This window comes from Heliangelus exortis, chromosome 6, assembly GCF_036169615.1.
Source record: "Heliangelus exortis chromosome 6, bHelExo1.hap1, whole genome shotgun sequence".
Classification (NCBI taxonomy): domain Eukaryota; kingdom Metazoa; phylum Chordata; class Aves; order Apodiformes; family Trochilidae; genus Heliangelus; species Heliangelus exortis.
The window spans coordinates 35563107-35587283 of NC_092427.1; the positions used below are offsets into that span (position 1 = coordinate 35563107).

At 39.3% G+C, this 24177-nt stretch overlaps 1 long non-coding RNA gene across 1 annotated transcript in view; it reads left to right on the forward strand.

Moving 5' to 3' along the window:
- The window catches only part of LOC139797298 (uncharacterized), a 49351-nt gene extending 25578 nt beyond the window's left edge, over positions 1-23773 (forward strand). The window contains exon 4 of the long non-coding RNA XR_011726401.1: positions 23214-23773. This is a non-coding gene — a long non-coding RNA (uncharacterized lncRNA). The remainder of the gene's footprint in view (positions 1-23213) is intronic.
- The last annotated feature ends 404 nt before the right edge of the window (positions 23774-24177 follow it).

Sequence of the window (24177 nt, forward strand, 5' to 3'; positions counted from 1 at the left end):
TCATTTCCTCTCTCTTCTCTGATCCATTTCCAGTTCTACTAATTTAGCTGTGGTAGCAGGTTTCTCTCCTTTTCACTTTTTTTTTTTTTTTTTTACCTGAACCACAAGCAATTATCATTTCTCAAATACAAGAGCTGAAGGCTTCCTGTAACACCCTCCTATGATGAATTTTTCTCAAAAATAAGCTATCAAAGAGGAGATACAATTTCTGAATATTACATCTTCCACTAAGTCCATTTTAAGCCTCTAATTTCTTTTGCTACTGTAATTAACATACTACTTCAAAGACACACAAAGGACAAACAATCCATGGAGGGCAGCACTGATGGTGAGAATTTCAGGAAGAGATTTAATCTCTTGGAATCTAATATATTAAATCTAGTACCAAAGAAATTGTCAGTTCTTAAAATAATTGCCAAAGACAGACCAACAGAATGAGTATCATTCAACAACACCACACTGTGCTCCCCATGTCTCTGGAAGTTTATTCATTTATTGCATCAATTAATGCACTTGCTGCCTTTGAAAAATCTACAGGACAAGTGATGCAACTTTGCATTTAATACATTGTCAAATTACCTCCACCAGATGATTAAAATACTTAATGCACTTTAACCACCAGTTCTTAAAAAATATTTTTTTTCCCTGCATTTTAACATGGTAATAGGAACAGGATTCTCAGCTGGCAGAAATAAGGACAAACATTGGCCTTCTGGCACAAAAAAATATCACTTTGCCCACTTCATTATTATAAATAGTAGAAAAAGGGACTGATCTACAGCCTTGCCTCTATTTAAAATGAGAACACTCAGCTTCTGAATACCAGCCCCCTAAATAACAAATACTTGGACTTTACAGCCAGTTCCAATGGAACTGATGCTTTGAGTTGTCTCATACAGCTACAATTTTCCACAATAAGAGGAAATATAAACACAACAGAAAATGAATGTTCCAAATAAATTATGTATCAACCTATTTCCAAAGGAGCCACAGACTTAAAAATAGCTACCCCTTCTCACTGAAAAATCCCAACACATACACAGGATGTCCAATGGGAAGACAATTTTAGAGGTATTAGCATTAGACTTTAAGCTTTTCTTGAACAGGGAGAACCTTTTTTCTTTTATGGGTTTGCAAAGCAGAGCACAGAGGGGTCCAGTTTAGTGACCTTGCCTTTCTCTCTCTCTTTCCAAAGATAACAGTACCCATGAATCCCTTATGCCTTTTTTTATTGAGTATTAAAACCAAGGTGTTTATAATTAAGATACCACTGGCAGTTTATGAGAAGACATGAAAACATGGAAAAACCCCATCAATAAATGCTTAGGAAACAGCTTCAAGATATAAATAAAATCAGGACATTAAACATTGAGTGTATTTCTCTAGGCATTTGAATGAGCTATAAAAAATGTCTGGTTTACCAGTCTGTACTGCTTGTGTCACCTGATTTTTAGAATATTCTCCCTTGTGCACTACTGAATAACCAATGCATTAATTTTCTCCATCAGCAGTTGGTTTTGTCTTTTTCCCCTGCTGTCAAAACACAAGAACCTTTCTAGGCAGAACACCTCTTCCTTAGATTGAACAACCAAGCCACAAAATGCTTCTCCATGGAAAGGACACCAAAAAGATCCTATTTATATGTAGATAAACGTGAAGAGAGAACACTGGCCCAGGTCCATGTACACAATATACTTCTCATTTTTCCCTCTCATCTTTAAAAGCAGCAGTGTGCACTTAACTTCGAGGGTTCCAAAACTGAGTTAGCTCTGATAGTACCATCAGTAGCAGGAGTGAGTACTACAGTTACTTCAAGCCCTGTCTCCAAAGTCAGGTATTACAAACAATTTTGTTGATTGAGACAATTTACAAAGGAAAGTGCCTAAAACTGCCACAGCCACAGAGAAAGGGGGTGTACTTCATAGCTCCTATCAGAGCCAAATGTGACTTGAATTAGATGGTCAGTGGGATGGAAGGGAGATTTTATAATGGAAGGGACATTTCATAAGGAAAGGAGAAAGATCTGAGGACTTTCTCCTTTCAATTAGCAGGATAGGAATCTCATCAGAGAGTTCTGAGATTTACCAAATGACTGTTCAAAGCTCCTGGTGTCTGCATGAGAGTCAAAATAACCTTGATGAAAACAATCCTTTTGTGAAGCAGGAGAAAGTACTTCCCTAGTTTCCTATTCCTTGTCTATGGTTGTGTGGACAAATGAAGTAAAAGAATAACATAAACAGATTGATTTCTAACAAATCTACCAAAAAAAGAGCTCGGTCAGTTTGAATGTCTCAACCTCCTCCTGTGGCTCACCTTTTTCTGGCCATTTAGAACAACCCTCCAAACCTGTTCTTCATCTTGACATTTTCCTACTGCTGTTACTTTTATAGCCTCTAAATAGTGGAGAGCACACCAGGTCCAGTGACTGAGTGCTGCTCTGAATTTCCCTTTTCACACCCCTGTGTATCCACTACTGCAACTCCTTTCAGATGTGCAAGTTCTGTGTCTGGTGACTCCACCTCCCATGTTGGTGTCTCACTGATTTACACACATTAACATTGTGAACACCACAGGAACCAGGTCCCTGCCAGGTTTCAAACTGTCTCAGTTACCTCTAAATGAAAACATGCAAAAAACATTTATTCAATGTTCATACGTTCCAGAAGAAAAAAAACAAAGCTTTCCTTCTACCTCCTAGCATTATATTAATATTAATATATATTCTAACTCCTAGCATTATATTAGTAACAAGACTTATTGGGGAAAAACTGATTGTATCAAAACAAAATCTCTCTGTTTGAGTCAACAAAACAATTGCTACCATTAAGAAATTCTTAACCTCCCTTTGGGTAGGCTGGGTTGGTTTTTTGTTTTGACTGACGTTTTTTTACATACTAGTAATAAAAAGTAAGGCACTACAAAGCATTTTCAAGGGAAAAATCAAAGATTAGAGCAACTACATACTCCTTCAGGATTTGTGGTTGTAATTAGGCTCAGAATTTCTGCAATCAATTCCACAGTTGCTTTCTTTTTGAGGGGTACATGTTATAAAGAAACATATACATTAAATCTAGATATGCCAGAAGTAGATGACCTGTGTCATATAGAAGCCATAGGCTGCTATAGCCCCAACCATGGACACTCCCTGAAATTGCTGAAATGTTCTCTTCCTGCCTTTGTGCAGACAAACACTCTGACTGAAAGAAATGTGAGATTATTTCAAAACATTTATTAGAAAATACCACTCGTGGACATTTTATATTACTCCTTTCTTTCACACGAAGAAGAAGAAACAAAGATTTTAAAATAAATCTCTTTTGCCCAACTCATTGCCAATAACTTCAAGTTACTCACTGGTTCTGTTGATGGTGCACTGAAACAAACAGATTTTACAGGAGTTCAGCAGCATATTTAATTAATTACCTTAAATTAATCAAGTAAATAATACTTTATAAACACAAGATATAAGCAGTAAAAATTGGTCATAATCCCCTGGACTGTCTTCAAGGAAGACTCATTTAACATCAAAGCACATTTTGATCAGATAGGCTTCCCAAGTTATCATGACCAGATAATGTGAACAATTTGTTTAATTGTTAAATGAAGAGTAAAGCCTGGAATGTGTGAGCTAATTGCCTGATCATCTGGGAGCTGTTGCTGTCTCATTTGGCTGGAGCCTGACAGAAAAGACATTTGTGGGTTGTACCTGCTTGTTTTACATCATCACAACTGAAGCCCACATCCAAGGAAAGAGATGTAGAAGGAAATGCTGCTTTGATACTCAAAACACTTGTGGTTTCCTTAAGGCTGACATAATACTCCAAGAGGGTGGTTTATCTGAAAACAAATTTCATTTAAACAATGATAATCTATAGGAAAGGGATACAGGGGGGTTCTTAGTAGAAGACAGCAATGTAAGGATCTGCAGCTGATTTAACACAGCACGTCAATAAAAAGTCAAATTAATTCAGGAACTTTGGAGCATGATGAACAACAGAACTGTCTGTGGGACTCTCAGCTACAGTTTGAAGACTCATGGAAATGGAACCAAATGCTCTGGTACTCACTGGATGAAAAGGGAAGCAGATTTGGCTGGAATGAGTTATGAAGTGTTTAACAGAAAAGAAAACCAGACAGGTAGAGGTGTGCAGGAACTGAATGTACCACTAGCAGAGAGGATTCAGAGAAACTTCATGGTTGATGTAAAAGTCCCATTAGTGTGCTTTCAACATTTCTGTGTCTATAGGCTCAGAAGAGACCTCATCACTCCCTCCAACTCCCTGAAAGGAGGTTGGAGCCAGGGGTGGGTTGGGCTCTTTTCCCAGGCAACTCTCAGCAAGACAAGAGGGCACAAGAGGTCTCAAGTTGTGCCAGGGGAAGTTTAGGTTGGACATTAGAAAGAATTTCTTTACCCAGAGGGTGATCAGACCTTGGAATGGGCTGCCCAGGGAAGGGGTGGATTCTCCATCCCTGGAGATATTTCAAAAGAGCCTGGATGTGGCACTCAGTGCCATGGGCTGGGAACTGCAGCGGGAGTGGATCAAGGGTTGGACTTGATGAGCTCTGAGGTCCCTTCCAACCCAGCCAATTCTAGGATTCTATATTCTGCTGATAAAAAGAACTGTGTGTGGCTCCTTATTTTCTAGAGCTTCTGCACCTCTAAGCAATGCTTTTCACTTTATTTCACGGTCTATGATACGTTCTATAATTTTAATAACTCTTATGGTTTAAACAGAGAGTATAGATGTCAAATTACTATTCAGAAATGTCTAGTAAAGGAAGAAAAAAGACATTTATATCCTTAGGTATGGCTCCTCTAGGGAAAATTATTTCTGAGCATGCTGTGGATAGATTTTGAACCTTCTGTTTGGTTTTATTCTTGTGACTCCATGTGCAGCAAAACTTGGTTTTGGCAAGGCACAAAGTGCAGAATCCAGTCAACATCTTTTTGCTAAATACTTGGGTTTGCTCAAGTAACAAGAAAGAAGCAGGGCATGAGAAAAAAAAAATCTGTAGATGGTGGAAATGATTGATGACAAGTGTGTACAGGAACACCTTTGGTTCAGTAGGATGCCACACTCAAAAATTCCCCTTGCTGTTGAATAACAGCTCATGGCTGCCACAAGAAAGCCTCCCTTCCCCTCCCCCACCAGGAAATTCTGAAGCCAGCCATGAAAGTTCTGCCTCTCTCTACACAGAAAATTTATATCTGAAATGACAGCTATGACTACACCTTTGAGATAGCTTTCAGGGAAAGGAAATAAGAGTGCACCTGGGTGTCAGTGCATGAAATAGCATGAGGAATGCATACTGTTATTAATACAAGACCCTAAATACTTTAATGGGAAGAAAAATTTACCATCCATGGATACATGTTTCACTTTATTAGAAGCTTTATTGCTTCAAGGACGGAGGGAAACTCCTGTTACAATCTGTCTCAAATGTGCTTCTCTATGTTCAGCAAAACCATCCCCAACCAGAAAAGAACCTGTCTGCTGCTTCATAAGATGGTTGCCCTTCTCATCATCTTCTAAATCCATGAATACATCCAGGGCAGGAACTGCAGGAACAGCCCCTTACATGCAGTATGGCCTTTTGATTATGTTTCACTCTATAAAGACATTTCCTACCTGAGTTGTTAACTGACTTGACAATTATTTTGGCTAAACTGGATAAGAATGTGTTCATTCAACAATAACTTTCATCTTTCATAGAAGGCAGAAAGAACCCAGTGCTGGAGTGGGAGACCTTTAGAAAAATATGTGGATAATGAAATCTATCACTAGCTTAAAGGAAAAGATGTAATTGAAGGAAGAAGGAGATGCTAAGCTAGATCACAAAGAAGACTTCAGAAAGTACAGTCCGAGGAATGTGTTCTGCCACCTAAGTCTGAGAATGCACAAAATTCATCAAACAGCTATAAAAATCTTCAGTGAATTATAAAAAGCTACCAGATGGAAAAAGGCTGGATGAGAAAGGACCGAGTTACTCAAGAGCGTAACAACTTCAAAGGAAGGAACAGCAGGAACTAAGGTGAAATTTTAAAATAAAAATAAATTTTCTGAAGATGAGACGATGAACTTTTGTTCAAAAACAGAAGAAAAAAAAAAAAAAAAAAGACATTACCACACTCAGTACTTCAGAGGCAAAACTAAAATAGACCACAGTTAATGTAGACATGAAGGAAGGAAATTATTCTTCGTGCCAGATGGCCAATAAAAGGTCTGTATCTCTTCACATCCTAGATATGAGATATAAAAAGCTAGAAGGCCCTATAGCATCTATCATGAGCAAAGTCAGAGAGCACGGGACCTGCTGCCTTCCAGTGACTCAGAGTTCTGTATAGGAGCAGGATTTTAGCAAACCTTGAGCTGTTCAAAATGCTCAAAATGCTCCTGGCCAACAGCAAAGGTGCTGGAGCCCCCACCACTGCTCAAAGCTCTGGCTGTGCTGGCATCACTCTGGGGCTTTGCTCTTCATTAACGTTATTTTCCACAAGGTGATCCTCTGCAGCTCCACAATTAACACTATTTGCACAACTCCTTCTGCTACAGCAGAAGTTTCTTTGGAGTCAGAGCCCTGCCAGAGCTGTGTTGGTGATCTGGGAGGCAACTGATCCATCCTGTCAGCTTGCTGAACAGATTCAGCAGCAACGAGCACATCAGCAGCTCTGCTGCAGCACTGCCAGCTTCTCACCACATCATTTTTTAACTAAGAGGATTCATTTGGTCTTGCAATGACATCCACTGGAAAGCAGTGGGGTATGGATAGGGCTTCAGAGGAAACTTGCACGTTTCCCTTTGTGTATCTTTTAGGATCATCAGCTTCCCCACAAAACAGCAGCATGAGAGGTGGCTTTTCCCCGACTGTGCAGCAGATAAAAGGAAAAAGGTCACTCCCTGATGTGACTTCACAACAGCAACAGAAAGGGAGAGAACACTGAGGATATTCACCTTCTAGCTATTTCCAACTACAGTTCTGTACCCAATAATAACAGCCCGTTTTTCTTAACTGTATTAATGTGCTACATGGGTGTTTTAGTTATCTGTTATGCTTACAAAACAAAAAAGCCTTCCAAGAACCATGGGGATTTCAAGCTGTGAAACATACAGCAGCTACAAGATAACAGAAAGGTTATGCAGCCAGTGCTTGAAAGATTTTAGTCTGGAAAGTAAATCTTACAGAATATATGAGAAATATGGGTTAATCAACCTGCTTTCATCAAAATGACTGCCCATTCTGAACTGAGTATATTAGGAAATGTAATAATATTTCAGATATTACAGACAATACCAAAGAGGTTATTTACCTCCATTTCTCACACAAGGTCTTTTATCTTAGAAACATCATGAGATCTGGAGCTTAGAGATGGAAAATCTCTCTTAAATCACTGTTCAAAAAAATCATGACAACCATTTCTTAGGTGTTGAATTTCTACTTTAGGTAAGACATTTTATATTTTTCCATGCAATGACAGTGATATTAAGTGTCTGCACACTTTTGCAATCCCTTTCACCCTTTCATTATCAATCCTCTTATCTCCTATGGCTGTTGAACACAGTTGCTGTTACAGCCTGATATGCACAACTGCAAAATCCATCCAAGAGGGACAATCAAATCTCTATAGTCTTATTTTGTGGTGTAGTCATCTGTCTGCAGCCCTGAGCACCCTGCAGGGCTATTCTTCTGCTCCAGTTACTGGAGAAAGCTCTGCAGAAGAGGTGAGTCTTGCACACCAACCTGATGATGGCAGGGCTTTGTGGGCTGCATTTTTTCAAAAATGCAAAATCTTCCTTCAAAGGGGGAGATGGTCCTGAATTTAAATGTTAAGATCATCACAGGATGGGTCTAGCAGAGCAGATTTAGTGTAACACAATTTCCACCCTGTCTGGCAACTCCATTAAGAACTGAAAAGCAGTACTGTATCTGTATCTACGTTTTCTCTTTCAGAAGGAGCCAGTTCTTTCACATTACATACTCTGAAGTCATCTGACATCAAGCAGATCTCCCAAATTTGAATGTGAACATAGCTTGGCCTTTTCTGGTTAATACAATATATATGCAGCTACAGAAAAACTAAGTTTTCACATTAGAAGCTCCAAGATCACAATGTGACTTAACTTTACACAAGGGCAAGTATGTTCCAGTCAGAAAGAAACCCCTGCATTGCATGGTGCCAGTGAGAAGGGAATTGCTGGGCAGAAAGATATTTCAACTTCATGTATTTAGCAAAAAATGAAACTCCAGAAAACAATTATTTTCTTAAAGAATTACTAGAGAGCTCTTTCTGTGAAGCATCAAGAGCAGAATATGACAGGCACCTTAGGTCAAGTTAAATTGTTCAAATGAAAGTGGAAAGAACTGAGAGAAGCTCCAAGGCAAACAAGTTTATTTTAGAAAAATCTTTTATAAGCTTACAGATGGACTTGGGGTTATTAAAACCAATGAGGAATTTTAAAGAGACAAAAAAGAAATCAGTGAGATTTCTCTGCTTGTTTTATCATTAAACCAAAACCACAAATCATGCACTACAAACCCTGAGCCACCAAAACATCAGAATTCCCAAGAAATGTAAGACCAGGACTACAGTTTGCATAATTCACTGAAAGTCAATAAAAAAGTATAAAAAAAGGATAGGTATTATGAAACTCACAGGAAAAGTAATTTAAGCAGTTCTGCTGAATATCTGAATCTCTCTTACATACAATAGGAGTTATTGATGGCTTTATATAGAGTCAAATTTCAGTACTTACAGATTTACTTTTATTTTTTTCTATTTTAAGTATAAGCCTGTCTAGATCTTGAGGCTTTCATCAAGTTTTTAGCAAGATTTTGGTGTCTTTCAAATGTAAATCTGATTCAAATTAATCACAAGCGAGCGTCATCTATTTTGTCAATTGATGCCCACTGCTCAGTGTATTGCTGAAGGCAGAGAAAGAAACAGCTGCAGGGATGAGAATCAAGACACTTTATCAACCCGTGCATTGTTGCCAAGTTAAAATCATTCATGTATTTATTTTTTTTCTTATAGATCCTTTTCATCTCTATTTTTTCAATTTAGGTATTTAAGGAGCTACATTGTACATATAATACAATAGCTAATTACCATCAGTCATCTTGTGCTGCACACTAGAAAAAAGAAACAATCATGTTTCTGTGTTTCTATATATTTTTTTAAGATAGAAGCATTAAATTATGATATCTGGTAGTGTATATACACCTAAAACCACCATGTTGGCACTAATATAAATCATGCTTCTAATGATAAAAAATTCTGCTTGACTTGCATCACTGTTGATACCACTACCACCAGTAAAATGGGTGGTTTAGGGTGCAAATTAACCATCATCACAGAATCACAGAACAGAATCAAAGACCAGTTCAGGTTAGAAGGGACCTTAAACATTATTTAGCCCCAGCCACCCCAACTTAGATTCATCTCATTAAGAACAACTGTTTGCTACAACTCCAGGACTGCAAAGAGACACTGACATAGCTGGGTGAGATCAGAGGACATTTTGTCTGACATAGTTGTATGCACAGAGAAGCAAGGAAAGACCTCAAACCCCAGAGTTCCTTTCTTCATCTCATGAAGGCAACTTCATCTGCTTCCTTACTTTATGTTTTCATAGGCTAAGGCTCCCAAATGTACAATAAACTTTACTTACACTTATTTCACTTTCCCTCCTCCCCCTTCTAATACACAGCTTTCACATCTCTATACGAATTGCAGTAAAAGACATTTTTGTCTGCAGTCTGAGCAGACAGACTTGTAAGGGAACAGATACTCAGGAACTAAAGCCATCTCCCACTCTAATTAAAATTCCAGATATTGACCATGGATGGAAGTCTTCCAGCTCACTTGGGAGAGTGGAGCCCCTGAGTCTCCTACGAGCTGCACCATGCCCCAGATACAGGCAAGAGCTGGTGGGAAAGCACCAAGCACAGCCATAAGAAGCAGCCAGTGTGCAAAATCATTTTCCTCCTTGCATATTATAACAGGGAGAGGGTTGTATGAAGGCTTCCTGCAAGCCAGGTTAATCATTATGGCTGGAACAAATGCTGACACCATTCTTGAGCAGAAGCTTTACATGAAGAGGCCCAAACATGCACCCCAATTGCAGCAAACTTCAGAGCAAAGTCAGTGCCCATCCAATTACATCCCTGCAACAGAGTGGCCACTGAGCTCTGTATGCAAAAATATCATCAACACAGGTATACTAATTTGAATTGCTCCACAAATTGCTTTTTATTCAGCTATATTATCACTCACTGAATAATAAGTAAAATCAAATCCCATTCTGATTCATTGGGCCCTTCTTCCTTTCTGGGTTGGAATCCCCTAAGTGGTCTCTGTGTTCTGTTATCTCCATCACTGCATTTTCAGACTGCTCAAACAAGCCCTGAACTTCTGGTCCTGTGAGTTGCCTACCTGAAGTCACATTGCTAAAAGCCCTGGGTGGCTGGCAACCACGAGCAAGGCTTTAAAAAGCCCAAGTATTGCAAAATCACCAGAGCCTTTCTTTGGAAAGGCAGGCTTGCTGTTGCTGTTCCCATCTTATATCCCTCAGCTGGGTCAGGACAACATCAATGAGACTGCAGGATGCTTTCTGGCTCAGGTATCTGAAAACAAAGATTCCTCTATTTTTGCATTCATCCATCCATAAATGTCCCACACACTTGTATTTACATTATAAAGTATAATAACCCAACAGAACACTCTACATGAACAGGTTTTGAAGATACTTAAGAGGTTTTTAAGATACTTAGATGAAGCGAATGGCCTTTCTATGTGAAAGTGTTCTTACAAAAACCTGTCACTGCAGATGGGAATCCTTACTGGTTTATACTGGGAGGTGTCAGTGTTACATGTCCTTCCTCAGGAAGCCAAACCACTGACAGGTTCCCCTCTGTGCCACCTCAGAGTTGTCCTGCTGGAAGGACAGGACCTGGCAAGGGAGTTGATACCACCTCATCTCCACTTAGCACTATGGCAGCTGCTTGTTACAACTCAATACAATAAGCAATTGCTTTCCAGTGAGACCTCTTCAAATGAAAAAGATCTGAGCATTTTCTTTCTCAGACCACATAGCTTTGGACTTAAAAGCCACAAGGGCACAAAGTCAGGTTTTCAAAAGCAGAGCCCTTTGAATGGGACCCACCAGTTACTAAGAAAAGACCTGAACAACTTGAGAGAAAAACAAGTTTGTGACATGGCTGTTTGCACAACATATATTATTTCTTTCTTGCTGTGCATTTTTCATTTGTATTACAACATCTAGAAGAGAAACCCTGGTCTTTGTTCATTACTGCTCACCATCAGTCATTTAAACCAGCATCAAATTCATTCAAGATGGTAAAAAAAAATTTGTTTTGGTTTGTTTTTTTATATTAACCAACATATTTTTAACTGCAATTACCCTATTTAATCTCTTCAGCATTAAAGCAGGAGAACAGCCACTCCTTTATCAATATAAAGGTATTTGTGATGCCTGTGTAAATACCTGCAAATAAAAGGCACCAAGAATAACTGGACAACATAAGAACTGAAAGCCAGCTTGCTTAATCTGGTTTGGTTTTGTGGTTTTTTTTTTTGAGGGTGGGGCAGCACAGTGGGGAAGCAAGCTGGTATTTTAGATGAGAACTATTTTTTCACAAAAGCCTTGATTTTAAACTTGTATATGACATTGCAGAGAACTTGAAGTTCAATAAAGGAAAATACATGCACACAGGAGCATTTTCTTAATTGGACTCTTGAGCTGAACACTCAGATGTATTTCTGGTAGATGAAATGCTTCATATTAAATGTCAAGATGCAGTAAAGGACTGACACTTAAAATGAACTGAAGGAAGAAGCAAAGCGGAAGAAATTTAAGCCAGTGTTTATTAGCCAAGGATATTATGCACAGAGAAATTCACCTTTTTAAACTAATTTTTGCCTCTCTGGGATAATGATTAGGTACCAGGAGTCAGGAATCTAACCCATAGCCAGTATCAGAGGGGAGAAGGAAACTCCTATGGATATAACTGGAAAAATTCATAACACAGCTTAGAGGAAGATTACTATCTTCAGCCAGTCTAATTAACACCAATTGTATACCATTTCTGCTCTATAAATACACCCTTAGGAACATTTTACCAGAAATACCTCTCTGGAGCCTTACTCATGTTTGTAGTTAATGCCTGGCCCAAGCAGACCACCTCCACAAGAAGAATGTTTTCCCTCCTGCCACTGGCACCCAGCTGGCTCCCTCCACCCACCCACTCACCAAAGGACCTTTGTGTTTTGGCAGCTTTAGGCCAGCTCAGCACCCACCCTTTCCTCATGGCTTCCCTCACCACTTGATGGCTTCTGGCTCCTCTCTCCCCTTGCAGACCTTACTAGGACCCCTCATTTTGTATAGTGACCCCAGTTATTCTCAACTCACTTTTCCACCTTTTTTTGGACCTTCACAATTCCTACCTGCTCAGTGTACCATTCCTCTCTTGGGTCACCTCCAATCCCTTACATTTGTTGATTTCCCTTCTCGTCACCTCTGAATTCAGACTCACCAGATTTCTCTTTTCACCCTGTCAGACACCTTTCACATCCATCTTTCACAATCCTCCCTTTTTAAAATGACACAGTTTCTCCTGCCACATCTGAAGCCCCATCCTTTCTGTCACTGACGTCACGGCACCATCACATCCTCAGGTCTGGCCCTCCTCCTCCTCCTGTCACAGAGGAGAGACAGTGTCAAGTGTGTGTGAGAAAGTGCTCTGATTCCACAGGCTTCCTGCACTTTGCATGGATTCTCCCTTTTCTCATCTTTATCCCTTTTCTTTTGGAACACCTCAGCTTGATCCTTCCTCTCTCAGGCCTCGTTACAACCACCTCTCCCTCTTACCTGTCACCATGCATGTGCTGCTCCTCAGACATTTGTCTGGAAAACTGACAATCTTCCCTATTTCTTGTGAGTCTAGAACTGACCTTAAAAATCTTACCCAGCCCTGATCTGAAAAAAATCCTCAGAGTTATTATTTACTTGCCTAGCCTAGATTTCTCAGTCTTTAAGATTCACATTCTTTTTATATCTGCTTGATAGAACTGATGCAGATTAATAGCTCTTCTTTGACAGTCCTTGATTTATTTTTTTCTTTCTATTTTCAATATATCCATCATCTGAGGAACTTTGCATTTGTTTTTAGTTCTTCTCAGCTGAGCAGTGCTTAGGAAAATCAAGGAAAGCCAAAACTAGAACTACTACAGTTAAAAGTAGTAAAGAAAATAAGGAAATGACAAAGAGCAGGAAAAGGAATAAGGAGAAAGTCTCTATTATGAGTGCATCATGCTCTTAAGATGATGGTGCCAACAGGAAGGTTCAACAGAAGAAAAATGACACTAAAGCTATTGGATAGAGCAGATTATTTTTCCATGTAAAAATAATAAGCTGCTAAATTCATTTATTTCATAGATGTCCACCCCAACCAGCTGGAAGTAAAACAACAGTCATTTGGGTGGTAGCAACCTGCAGAACAATGTTACATGAGGATATTTGTCACAATTTATTTCCAACACAGGTGTGTATTAATTATGCATCTGCTGGAAAGCTGCCAGCAGTCAGACTTGCAGGGAAGCACTTGTTCAATGGGCTTCTACACAAAGTCTTAAAATAATTGGAAGCCCACAATTCCTCTTCTCTCCTCATCATATTAATTCTCCACCTCCAAGCTGGAAGAGCAAAAAATCTGGATGCTGAGAGGAAAAATTTTCAGCATTTAAATACTGGTCTTTTACCTACCACAACAAGGTACCTACTACAACAAATTTTTTAGGCTCAATATTTTCTCTCCAGGCCAAACTGAGTTCCTCTTCCTAGATCTGGAACTATTTTGCTCACAGAGAGACACGAACACTTCTAGTAAATGTCAGCAGTGACAGAACATACACGTAATTGTAGCAGGAACAATAAATCTGCTTGGCATTAACCTCACTAAATCACTGCTGGTCCAGTTCTACTACAGAACAGCAATTTTAAAGAGGACCTGCAACAGTGAGCTCTCAAAAGCATATATTTACTCATTGGTAAAACTCTCCCTTGACTAAAAGCTTTAAAAAGTTTGAAGAGTTTGGAAGAGACAATACAAAATGCTGCTTTTGTAAAAACAAGAGACTGACACTAAAAAGAAGACAGAAGTGTTCTTATTTTTCAGGACACGGGTAGCAAAAAGCCATTCTGAAAAGGAAATAATAATATCTCAAATGATAACCAGCCAGGAGCATGTAGCATCTTAGTTAAACAATTTAATCTTGAACTTAAGAGCTTTTACCAGTGCTGCAGCATATTGTGAGCACCAAACATCCTTGCTCTGGGGAGAAATTCCCTGCAGTTGGCTGCTGTGTGCACAGCACCATGGAACCCAAGCTCTCTGCAGGCAACACCCCAGGTTAGGTACAGCTCTGAGCTCACCTGGGGTGGGAATTTAACTCTGCTGGAAAATACACTTAAATTTCTCTTACTTCATATAAATACCCTGGTTCAAACCCCATTTTTTAAAAACAAAACAAAAAAACACAGGCAGTTTATATTTCTTTTCAAACATTTTAAAATAAATATTGGCTATTGCTATTTATTCCAAATTAATGTTTGTGTTTGAATCAAAAAGAAATAAAAAACATGATACATCCAGTTTTTATTGTTGTAACATTTCCCTTCTCAGCAGATTAATAACCGAAAGCCACTTCAGTAGTGTTCATGTATTATGTTCTTAAAAAGGTATTTAAATGGTATCAAAAAGGTATCAAAATGTGTATTTTAAATGGAATGATAAACAGGACCAGTCTAAACCCATGGCAAGCACCTTTTGCCCACAGCATCACATGTCCAAGTAAGAGACAGAGGAGGAAGAACTTTTTTCCAGCTCTGACATCTGTTTGTTGTGCATCAGCACCCGTGTTGGTGCCATTTGTACGTGTAGGTAGTATGAAAGCTGTCACAATAATTACACTTTTTCAGAGGAAAGCACAAGGAAAATTGCAGGTTTGCTTGCCAGAAAGGTTACACTGTAAGGGAAGGGCTGCTTCTGGAAAGTGCAGGGAGGGAGAGTGCTTCTTCCTGGCAGTGGGAGAGCAGAAGTGAGGACAGATTTGTCTCCTCTGAACATTCCTGCAGAGTGGTTGCCTTCAGCCAACAAACCACTGGAAATATCAAAGGCTGAAGATTCCTCCTGTGCCATTGGCTTGTAGGATCTCTGAACTTTCATGCAGAGCCCTTGTTTGGCTGTTCCTTCAGAAGTAAAAGGCTCTCAGATCTTTCCCTCTTTCCTGCTGCAACAGCCTTGCAGAGGGTTAAGTTTTTGTGAAAGGAAAACTTAATTAGCTCCCTCTGTGACACTTTATAATTGAGATCTTTTCTGAGCTGATCTTTGAGACTGCCCAATAATATTTCATTCCTATTTATCAGTAACACGTTCACTAATGCATTACATGGCACCATTAGCATCTATATACTCCCAGATCAGTCAGTCTTTCCATTAGGGAATTATAACTCATCCTTACAATTTCATTCCAGACAGAATTGTAGCTTTCAACGTCAGAACCCAGAGTGATTTAAATAATGGAACTGGGCTATAAAATCTGTTTAGTTTCCAGTTTATATCTTGTATTCCAAACAAAAATCCAGAAATATGGAAAGAGTTAAAATAGGGTTATTGTAAAGTACATTCAAGATGCAGTTTTACTCATATTAAAGGTTGCTGCTTTCGTGCATTTATCTTTTTAAAATAACATTATTTCTCTGTGGAGTAGTCTGCAAATACTTTTCCCAAAATGAAATTTCACAAGGATACTTACAGTACAGATTTGCACATCCATCTATCACTGTACAGATAACTAACACCATGACATGGGTAGTTGATAAAAGAACATTTTGAACACATAATGGCTATGAAAGCCTGAAGAATGTATAAAGAGCTCTGATATTTTTCAGTCCTACACCATCACATTGTATCAAAGACAGAGTTCTACATTCAAGAAACAGCTTTCTGCAGAAGAAGGATGAGAGTGCCAGGAAACTCATTTAAAAAATGAACAGCAATCTTTGACTGAGGTTTTCAAAACTGTATGCTTAAATACAGACTTTAAGTGCCCAGATATACATCATTCTTTATTAACCAGTCACTGCACATGATGGGTAAGACACAAAGTCTGGAGTCCCAGGGAGAATTCCAGATGGTTTTTTGCTGCTCCTGTCAGTAAATGCTGGTATCTACTGGTAAACTCTCCTTTGATTTATAATTAACTCTGATTCTATGACCTACTTAATACAATGTATACAACAAACACCTTCCCTGGTGGTTTTATCCCTTTTATTCTCGTTTCAATCAAGTTTTACACAATTACTATTTTATTACATCACTGAACTCCAACAATTTAATTTTATATTTGGTGTTTATCAGGGAATCACAGAGTCTGGAAGGGCCTCCAGAGGTCATTTAGTCCAACCTCATGCTCAAAGCAGGGCCACTTAGATCAGTTTGCTCAGGGATGCATCTATGCAAGTACTGGAACCCTCAAAGGATGTAAATACCATCTCTCAGAAACCAGTCATACTGAAAATACTTTTTTTTACCATGTCCACTGCCTTTTTTCCTACCATTGAGCATTTCAGGGGAGACCCTGGTTCTGTCTTCTCTAAAGTGTCCTGTTAGGCTGTTGAATACAGCAATATATCCTATATATCCATCACATCTTTCACAGCTGAGAACCCTCATTAAGCCTCAGCTGGACTCACTCAGTTGTATCAAAGTCCTCCTTGTACTGGGCAGCCCAAAACAGGACACCACAGTCCCAAGAGCAGCCCTGTTCTACCTGCAAAAAAAATGCTATATTGATTTTTATTTTGTTTTTCTAGATCTTCTGTATTTATACTTAGAATGTAGTATACTTAGAATGCATACCTACAGTAATGGCATAATCAATTTTTTTAAAAATAGACCTTGTATTTCAGATTTGATAAATGCAGCATTTTATTAAAACAGTGAAACCTTTGCTAGAACACTAGCAAGCAAAATGATAATTGAGATTTTTTCCATGGGGAAGTATGTTTGACACTCTCACTAAAAATTTTTAATGCAGCATTAGAAACAATTAAGTTTTAACTTTGGAAAACAGTACTAAAGAATAAATGTGCACTGAACCAGTCAACAGAAGAAAAATAGAATTAAATGGGAGGGAAAAAAAAAAAAAAGTTGCTAATGTTACAATTCACACTCACAACATTTAATTTGTTTAGATTTCCAAAAATCTAACACACACACAAATACTAAAACTGCAAAGAAAGAAATTATTACCAAAGTACCACAACAATTATGGGCTGAAGACAAAGATGACAATCATATTATGCCACTGAGATTACTCTTCAAGACTAGGATGAGAAAGTCCCCAAGACTATTATGTCAAAGCAAAGGCTGAGCTGCAAACATGAAAAGATGTGTTCTATCCATTTGACAAAAGCAGGAGACAGGAGGCTGAACACTGAAATAAATTGCCTGAGGCAACACGTGAAGATCCATGTGCTGGAACCAAACCTTCTGAAGCCCAGACCTAAGTCCCATGGCAATTCAGGACCTCTGGTTTCAGTTCCTGTGCATTACCCCATCTCCTGAACACCCGTGTGCTCCTCATTTGGCCCTCAACTCTCTTTCTTGCTGCTCCATTCCCTCCCTCTCCTTGAGCCACCAATACCACCCCTTTATTACCACAATATCAAATAATTAATTTAGTTTCTCTCCTAAACTTGCACCCAGCAAAACTCCACCCAATCCACTTCTGCCTTTGCTAGAAAAATTCCAAGGATGGGATTTTGCTCCTTCCCAATGTATTTCTCAGTCTCCCTGGATCTGCTGTTTACCACACAATATATACACATTTAGATAAACACACACACAAACCACAGCAACAAAACCTACAGCATCCAAAACAAACAATAAATTGGATACAGGGGAAACTAAAGGCTATGCCCACAAAAATTCAAATATTCTACTATGTCATAACAGGAAAATCCTACATTTTCCTTTCAAATTGTTTAAAGGCTCTACATATTCCTTAATATATCTTTCTATATCATGTAACTGCAAGTGGATGAAGAAAAACCTATTACTCCAACACCTCTTACTGTTTAAAGTTTATATCAAGGAAGATGCAAAATTTAAAAAAACAAAACAAATCCACACTGATTTTAAGCAAAGAAAATGAAAATAAGCAGTTTCTATTTAATCTTTGATGTCATATTACAAGTACTTAGACTTGTTACCAAAACTTAAGAGTCTGGTTCAAGGTGAAGCCCTCCCCAGAGGGTTAGACAATGGATGTCTGCACAGCCCAGGGAAAGTTTCCTCTCAACCTACAAACAAGTGAAACTGCTGCATTTGACACATGTGCAATTCTTGCCCATTTGATTGCTCACTGTTCAGCAACAAACAGAGAAAGCACTGCAGAACAGCTTTGCTACCAAGAAGTATGAAAGGAAAGATGAAAATACAAGTTTTAAGGAACAAAAGCAGCACAATAATTCTTACAGTACCCCTGCTTTCCCACTGCTGTCCTAATTTGGACAGCTAAACCTCTACAAGTATGTGATGGGATTCCACTGGCTACAAATCTTACCTTTTAATCTTAAATGTCTTCAAAACTAAAACTATCATCACATCTAAATGGTCAGAATATTATCACAAGGGTGTTAAAATTAAGCTACAAAGTTCAGACTTTCCTACTGCTGTGGTCATGGCCATGGTACAACAGGCACCAACACAACTCTCATACATTTCAGGAGCAGAAGTGGCTGCTGGATGCTGAAAGACCTCATGGAATTGCTTGGGAGCTGACTAAGGGGAGCATACAGCACAACTTTGTTCCCCATTTTCTCTACTTTTTCCATTTTGCCAAGGATTTGAAAACAAATGGAGAAAATACGATCCTTTCTCCAGCCACAGTAGTAAAACCTCATGTTAATTGTAATCTAACCACAGTAATAAAATACTCCTCTCTGTGGAAAAATTTTGGTGCAATGTTTGCATCAGCTATAAGATTCTTTTCTCTCATAAATGGCTTTAATTTGACTGAGTGCTCAATTAAAATTTTAAGCCTAGAGGAAACTCTCACCATTCAAAATCTGCATTATACGAGGCAACATTTTTTGTGGCAGTTCATCCAGTGACCTGAAACACTATCACATTTCCAAAAAGTGAGGCTGCTGGGGAGAGCTGCAGTTGTGCTGTAATGGGCAATGCTGAGCAGGAAGGTGGGGGGAGAGAGATAGAGGGCTGACTGGCAGATAAAGATCCATATGATAAATTCTGGGACATCATAAACATCTTCTTTCTCTGGATTTCAGAGATTTTTGGGGTGCTAGAGGGTACTCAGGTAACCCCAAGCCATCCCTGGGAGCAGAATTCAGTGGCAGTAGAAGCAATGGCAGAACATGGCAGATGCAGGATACAGATGTATAACTGATTTTTTTCTGCATTAATTACATTATACATAAATGAATAGCATTTATCTTATTTCTTGAGGAAGGTGTCACCTCATCTTCAGCAGTATTAAACAGTCATCTAAGCCTTTTTTTAATTAACTTCATGATGGTACTTACCTAAAACAACTGTGGATGCAAACAAAACTAGAAATTGGACAAGAACTAATGACACTTAATAAGTAAAATACCTCATAAAAATACTTAAGAACTGTCATTATCAAAGACAGTTGCTTATCTGTGTCTGTGACAGATGCTTAAAGTAAATGCATAACAGTAAACCAGCTGATTATTAGGTAAAAATTAATTGGTAAAATTACTTTCACTGCATGCATAGATAATATATAAGAAGATGCTGCTAACTGACCAGAAAACAGATCCTTCAAAGGAAGGTCAGAAAAAGCAAAGAGTAGACATCAAAATTTGATTTCAACTTAGAAATGAAAATTAGACCTTTCAACTAAGTAGCAGAAAAATACAACAGTGACCTAGAATGACTCTGCTGGTAGAGTCCTCCCCATTTCAGAGGCAGGGTGAACAACCCCCCCAACACAAACCTGTGGCTACAGCACCATACCCTGACACTGAGGTTCTTCATGGGACCAAGTGACCCAATACATTAGTTGCAAGATCCATGGAAAGTTTTATTCTAAAATATCCAGGGTTCAAGTGCCTCAGCTATTCTGGGATGCAAAACCTCCCTGAACTCATCCATCCAGAAACTCTATCCTAGAATAACCCCAACAAACAACCCCAAAACCCTCTCAAAGCCCAAAAAGCCTTCCTTCCCCTTTTTGCTGGACTAACTCCACAGCAACACCCCACAGATCTGCTCCTTCATCCTAAAATTTTTTGGTGACACATTTTTGTTTTTCCTCCCTACTTCTTACCTCAGATGACCCCAAATAATTCCTACAGAGGTAGTAGAGAAATAGTTACCCACCAAGAATTAATTACCTAAAAGCTAAATATTGCCCAGAACATGCAAATAAGTTTTAGCTAAGATTAATGACATTAAAATTATTAGTTATAAATCATGTGGTAGGCCGCAGAGCACAAAGTAGCATTGAAACATAAAGCTATTTAGCACAGACAAATAAAAGGCTTTGTTTAAACAAGTGTATGTTGCCTTCACTTAAGCAAACTCCCAGTGAATTGGAGTGAGAACTCAGTATTTATTGGGATTTTTGGCCAAGGATTGGCAGAACAGGCCCATAAAGCAAAGGACAGTTAAATTATGACTTTGTACATAGAATCCTAGAACTGGCTGGGTTGGAAGGGACCTCAGAGCTCATCAAGTCCAACCCTTGATCCACTCCCGCTGCAGTTCCCAGCCCATGGCACTGAGTGCCACATCCAGGCTCTTTTGAAATATCTCCAGGGATGGAGAATCCACCCCTTCCCTGGGCAGCCCATTCCAATGGCTGAGCACCCTCTCCAGAAAGAAATTCTTTCTCATGTCCAACCTAAACCTCCCCTGGCACAACTTGAGACCTCTTGTGCCCTCTTGTCTTGCTGAGAGTTGCCTGGGAAAAGAGCCCAACCCCCCCCTGGCTCCAACCTCCTTTCAGGGAGTTGGAGAGAGTGATGAGGTCTCCCCTGAGCCTCCTCTTCTCCAGCCTCAACACCCCCAGCTCCCTCAGCCCTTCCTCCCAGGACTTGTGCTGGATCCCTTCCCAGCCTCCTTGCTCTTCTCTGGACCTGCTCCAGCACCTCAATCTCCTTCCTGAGCTGAGGGGCCCAGAACTGGACACAGGACTCAAGCTGTGGCCTCCCCAGGGCTGAGCACAGGGGCAGAATCCCTTCCCTGGACCTGCTGGCCACGCTGTTCCTGAGCCAGCCCAGGATGCCATTGGCCTTCTTGGCCACCTGGGCACACTGCTGGCTCCTCTTCAGCTTCCTGGCAATCCAGACTCCCAGCTCCCTTTCTGCCACTCTGTGCCCAGCCTGGAGCTCCCCATGGGGTTGTTGTGTTGAACCTCATCCCGTTGGGATCAGCCCAACTCTCCAGTCTGTCCAGGTCCCTCTGCAGAGCCCTCCTGCCTTCCAGCTGATCCACACTCCCCCCAGCTTAGTGTCATCTGTGAATTTGCTGATGATGGACTCAATCCCCTCATCTAAATGATCAATAAAGACATTGAACAGAACTGGATTTTGAACAGAACTGGATTTTGAACAGAACATCTACCATACATTTAGCTCAACCAGCTTACAGGGAAAATAAATGACAGAAGTGATTAGTTTTGTTTGCATTCAAGTTGATAAACAAAAGTTACATGTGTATTTGAATAAATCATTGCTCATGAATTATGAAATTCTACAACATTGGAACGATGAAAACCACTGATTTCTGTGTCTGCCTAGGGGCAAACAGAAAGAACAAAAGAATGAGATTTATCGAGTGTTCGCTAGGAATACTTCAAAAGCAATGTACATTTTTCCTGCCAGAACAGATCAATACAATAATTTTATTTTTAAGCTAGGACAGGGCTATGGCTAGGCCAGCTTTATCTCTTATTCCATCTAGTCTCACACATATGCACTGATATTCACATGATGTCTACACCAGCAGGACACAATTTTTGAAAATATCACACTTCTCTGGGAGCTCCTGGCAGCAGAGCTCACATTTTTGCTCTACATCTTGCACTTAGCACAAGCATCCTGGGGCTAAGTGACATTTGCCTTCTTCACTCTACAAAAGAAAATGCTACTTCACTTCAACCAATTAATGACATGTTGTGAAGGGCTGATTGAAAAATATAGGTTTCCAATTTGATACACAATATGGAATAAGATGGAAAAGCACTTACAGAACAGTCTAAGCCCTTCCCTAGGAGGAAAATATGCATCAAAGTCTACGTGTTAGGGTTTTATAGTTTGCTTTGGGTTTTTTTCTTTTTTGTTTTGCTTTCTGTGGTGTTCCTTTTTTTAATGGCTAATAGCTTGTAAACAGGCCAGCAGGAGGACCTGTCAGTAGGTTTGTCTGTCTCATGGTGCCCAGCCCCGGGTACAGACACCACTGATGCTTCAAACCACAGGCAGAGAGGGCACCCAAATTCCCCTTGGGATGGCTCCTCAGTCCAGAAAGCTCCAATGGGAAAATGTAGAGCACTGAGGGTAATTTGGGGTGAGTTTGTGCTGCAGGGTCAGGGAGAGGCATAAGGAGAAGATGCCAGCTTTCCAGCTGGGCAGAGTGATAAGTCTGTTCTTGCTGATAATGCACTTGCAGACATCACAGCCTCAGGACAGGATTGAGTCAAAGTTTGCAGGGGAGGGAATATCTTTCCTTGGATCAACTAATGCAACTGAAGAATAGACAAGCTGTCAGATACACCAGAATTTTTCAGCTTCTATTGGACACCAAAGTCACGGACTCAGAACAGATGCTATTCTTATGGAAATTTATAATCTCCCCTATCTTGATCCTTTCACCACAATCCCTTCAATGTTCTTTAGGAGATAATTCACCTGTTTCTCTCTCCTCTACAAATAATTGCTTTCCCTGCAACCTCACTCTCCTTCCCTTTAGTTAATTATTCACTCAGCAGCATCTTTTTTTCTCTCTGACTAACTTAGCAACTTAGACTCACATCCAATTTGTTCTCAACTTCTATTTAGCTTTGAAGTTTACTGCTCCTGCTTCAGATGAGTCTGCTATGCCTGAAAGCTCATCCACTTTTTTTTTTTTTTTTTTTTTTTCAGGCATCCAAGACTCCAGTAGAGAAAACAGCTGCCAAAGAGCCCGGAGATGTTTTGCTGTCCACTCTTCACTGCTCACCAAAGAAACTGTTACTGTGAGGTATGGGTTTGGGAATGCTGCAGATGGTAAATGAATTTTTTCTTGTCAGGAAGTTACTAGGTAAGGGCCACTCATTGTTAATCATTAATTGGCTGTTTAAAGCATGTTTAGCAGTTGCTAGAATGTCTTTATAAATGTCATGAGGCTCCTTAGACAGAAGATATAAATATGCAATTAACCATATAGACAGAGAGTATGCCTACATTGTCTCAGCAGTCAAGGTTACTTGGTGGAGACAGAGATTTTAATTGCTTGCATTCAGGGGAAAAAAGGCAACATTTCTAAATAAGTACTATGATTCAGCACTGGGTTTGGCACTTACAGTCCCATATCCGATAAGAAAACATTAACTATAATTTCCCATTTATGGACACAGAAATACAATCCCATTTTTAAAGAGATTTAGTGGCAGTCTGTTATCATTTGACCAAAACAGATAATGTATATGTTTTATCTTCATAAAAGGCACTGAAGAAATCACTAATTTCAGCAGCATAAAGATTATATATATATTTTTTTTTTTTTAATGGAACTAACCATAAAAAATAGACTGTTTTCTCCCAGAAATTTTGAGGACAGCAGTTAGAACCTTAAATATGTGACAGTGTACTTAGCTCTACCAAGTTAAAATTTTGCTTAACAGAATGGTCCTGACATAAGTTTTGATGCTTCCCATATGACACAAAAGGTTTTGTGTAGTTCCATGTTAATAAACTTTGTGTATATTTGACAAGTTCTGAATTTCAGACTAAAACAAGATTCAAATATTGACAGGACTTGCTCGGAATGATTAACACAATGTAACATTATTTCTTTCAAGAAAAAATAATCTGCATGCACCTAATAAAAGCTGAAGTACCCTTGATA